This window comes from Poecilia reticulata, linkage group LG4 (genome assembly GCF_000633615.1).
Source record: "Poecilia reticulata strain Guanapo linkage group LG4, Guppy_female_1.0+MT, whole genome shotgun sequence".
NCBI classification, from domain to species: domain Eukaryota; kingdom Metazoa; phylum Chordata; class Actinopteri; order Cyprinodontiformes; family Poeciliidae; genus Poecilia; species Poecilia reticulata.
In genome coordinates, this window is record NC_024334.1 from 12,432,904 (window position 1) to 12,436,694 (window position 3,791).

General features: G+C 39.6%; 1 long non-coding RNA gene across 2 annotated transcripts in view; it reads left to right on the forward strand.

Moving 5' to 3' along the window:
* LOC103463302 (uncharacterized) overlaps positions 1-3,791 on the forward strand; it is a 31,644-nt gene that overhangs the window by 14,015 nt on the left and 13,838 nt on the right. For both annotated transcript variants that reach the window (XR_533491.2, XR_001776495.1), the window contains exon 2: positions 2,256-2,357. This is a non-coding gene — a long non-coding RNA (uncharacterized LOC103463302). The remainder of the gene's footprint in view (positions 1-2,255; positions 2,358-3,791) is intronic.

Here is a 3,791-nt window from a genome sequence, read left to right on the forward strand (position 1 = left end):
AACCTGTTAGAAGGGAAACATCTAAAACATGTAGGGCAGTGTTCCCTGGGGACCAGAATTGAGAAGCACTGGTCTATAAGTAGGTTCCACCCAAAAMTCCTCAAGTGGCATAGTTTTAACTTCACCTGGTTCAGATTCTTTAAAAAAAGATATCCTATTAAGCAGCATATAATCAGATTAGCTTTACACTTTTAATAATTGGAAAGGGCAGAGCTTTTCACATGCTGATGTTAGAAGTGTTTCTTTAGCTGCAGATGCATGTTTTTCTACAAATGATCAAGCGTACACACTAAAGGAATGCTGTGTTATTACATTTTAGGCAAAAAAAAAAATGTATTTAAAAAAAGATTACAATTATTTGTGTGCATCTTTTAATGTATTTCTAATAGGATATAAAAAAGGTGCAAGTAATGAAAAAGCTGCAGAACGTGCCAAATTTTTTTATCTTACAAATTGATCAGTGTTGTCAAGTAGTCCGAATAATTGATAGAAAAGTCGATTGCGATGGTTGATGGTGCGGTTGGTTGCACAGTCGCCTTGCAGCAAGAAGTTMTTGGTTTGAATCCTGGGTTGRGGTCTTTCTGTGTGAAATTAGCAGGTTCTCCCTGTGACTCTGGCTCCCTCCTAAAAACATAACTGTTAGGTTAATTGGTCTCTCTAGATGCTCTTAGGTTTGTGTATTTGTTCTCCGTTTCACCTTGTGGTGGACCGATGACCTGTCCAGGATGTACTCTGCCTCTCGCCCAATGACCGCTGGAGATAGGAACCAGAACTCCCCCTGCGACCTTGCAAGGACAAGTAGGTTTAGACGATGAATGGATAAACTGACCAAACTGTCATGTGACCTTTAAAAGAACCTGATCCTGCCCAAATAAAAGAAATAAAGAGGCATCACGAAATAATTATGATAGTCTGTCTCATCAGTTTCATTTTTTGTAAACCAAACAAATTGGTGGAGAATGTCCAGAACGCGAAGTCCTGTGGGTCAGAGACCAGAGCATCATGGTAAATCATGTGGAAACTAAATGTTTAACTGAAGCTGCATGGATTAACAAAAAAAATATAAAAAATTGGGATATTATTGCTGAAAACTGCCATGATTTTTTCATTCATGACTTATGCACATTTTCATTTTCTTTTCTTCCTTTGTCATGTTGGTCATTTTGCCAAGTTCTGGTTACGGGGATGTGATTTACAAGCTAACATAAATATTTTAAAGTCTATTCTCCAATGTAAGGATTTTAGAACTAAATAYATACACGGGTCACACATTTTAGATTCTTGTTGTGAAAAAACGATTGATAACCATGTATCCACAAGGTCTATATTTCTAAAACTTTACTTTAATAGTTAKCATTTTCCCACTGAGCGCAAAACCAATGTGACTGGTTTGATTTATTATCTGCAGTATTACGTTTTTAACCCACCCGGCAGCGGTAATCGTTTTTGTCAGACATCTCATATTCACCAGCTCTGACTTGCTCCTCCATCAAACAGAGGCGCGGCGCTCTGCCTCGATGACAGTGGTGCAAAGGTGTCGTCTACGTGCCTTTAGGCTTATCTGTTGTAAATATTGCGCTTCGGAGTGAGGATGAAGTTGAGGCAAGTTGGCCGCGACCTGAGGAGAGTGGTAGGGCCTGGGTGGGAAAAGCACAATACCGTGGGGGGGCCCGGCAATGCCAGCTTCACTATGCGGCCCCGCACCGCCATGCGAAATGACAGGCCGTGTCACCGAAAGGCCCCAGGCTTTTTTTGCTTTTGTGAGCTGTCAAAGCTCACCAACTAGTGCGCTCTCAGTTTGAAACAGACTGAGAGATGACATTTTCTAACTTCCCAAAACATGGCAAGAGAAGTTCAGCGTGTTTCGCCTTCAAWAGGTGTTTGCGTGGAACGATTAGTCTGAATAAACTGTCTATAAAGTGTGCATTGGAGAGGTAGCGCGGTTGATTAATCGCTCGCCTTTGGAGTCGCATGACAGGATAGCACAAATTAATCAGCAACATCATGAGAATTAACCTGTTTTACATCTGTTTCTATGCGCAGAGGTCAGCTTTTCCCTTTTTACCTTCACCTGAGCCAATCTGCTGGTGTGTATACACCCATATCCGGGATCAGTGCGTTCAGGCTGCTTACTTACCGAGCTTACCTTKGTGTAATTAAATGTACTGTATATGGTTATGTATGCAGGGGTCACACGCCGGCATGCACGCTTGTTTGTCATGCTAATTAAATTCTAATATCTTCATTATGTTCAGGCAAAGAAGCAGATGTATGTGGACCTTTCCAGTGGGTATAAGGTGTTCACAGAGTATGCCCACCTTCAGAGAGGGAAATGCTGCGGCAGCGCCTGCAGACACGTGAGCTCTTTTGTCTTCTTCTCTTTTWTTTTTGTTGTTGTGTCGTCCTTTGGATCGCTGGTATTCTTCTGCACATTTTGTCTCCTTTATCCAGCCTCAGCTGTTTTGCTCTGTTGTGTTTTTGTTTTTTTCCCCCATTGTGTTTCTAMTCTTTTTAGTCTGCTGTACYTTTTGGTTTACTGGTAACATTACGGATGAAAGAAAGCATGCAATTGGTAATAAAAATTAATAGTATAAGGTATGGTGGTGTGTTCTATTAATGCAAATACAGGTGCGTCTAAACAAATGAGAATATCATCAGAAATGTTATTCATTTCTATGATTTAGTTCAAAAGCCACTCCAGAACCAGAGTCAAATTCAGGAGTGTTTTTACCTGAGATATGGGAAAAAGAGTGGACTGCTGCTTAGTGGCCCAAAGTTCTCAAAGTTATGYATTTAAATTGCAAATTAAGACCCTAGAGTCTACCAGGAACCCCTAGAGCCCTTAAAGCTTCGTTCTGCTAACATGTTTTATGGAAATGCTCATTGCACTTTCCAGCAGGAGTTGGCACCTGCCCACACAGGCAAAGCAACACCTGGTTTYACGACAGCAGTGTCGTTGTTCTTGACTGGCCAGCAAACTTGCCTGACTCAAAGTTGTTTTTTTCTGAAGCATTTTTTCCTTRCACTCAACTTTCCTTCAGTATGCTTGGATGAGTCACTCTTTGAAAACATTTTCCAAGTTATGGAGGTGTACTTTTATATTTAGGCTGAGAGTTATCTAAATTTTCAAATCTTAACTACATGTCTGGAGTCAATAAAAGCTGATTGTTTGGAAAGGTGAAAGTTCGGGACAGATAAAAATAGGAGAGGTAAAAGTTGCTTTTACTGAGCCTTTAAAACAAAACAAGTCTTTCAACGCAAGTTCATTTGTATGGCGCCTTCATACATGTAAAGCAAGATAGAAAAGAGAATCACATTAAAAGCACAAAATATGTTGATCCATAATTGTAAAATAATTAAGCATCACATATAAAAACAKAAATATGTATGAGAAATTTACTGATGAATCTATTTAGAGCAAAAATTAAATAATTAAAATGGTTCAGACAACAGTTTTCCTATTTTCTGACTTGAAACGTGCTAAACTGGAAAACTGGAAAAACCAGAGTGATAAAAGACAGTTAATTGTCTAATGCCAAAGAAAAACRGCCTTGAGTTAATAACTCAAAGCTTCAGTCTGTTGTGTTTGGGAATTTTGGTGCTAGAAAAGTCCTGAGACTGARGCAGAGGCAGCGGAACAACCCCWAAAAACTGTTAAAGCTRTGAAATGATTTAGATCAAAGCATATTAAGCATTTGTTAAAATGGCCCAGTCAAAGTCCAGTCCTAAAGCAAGACTTTTAAAAAGACTGTCTAACCAATCTGACTGACCTCAAGCTATTTTGGGCAAAC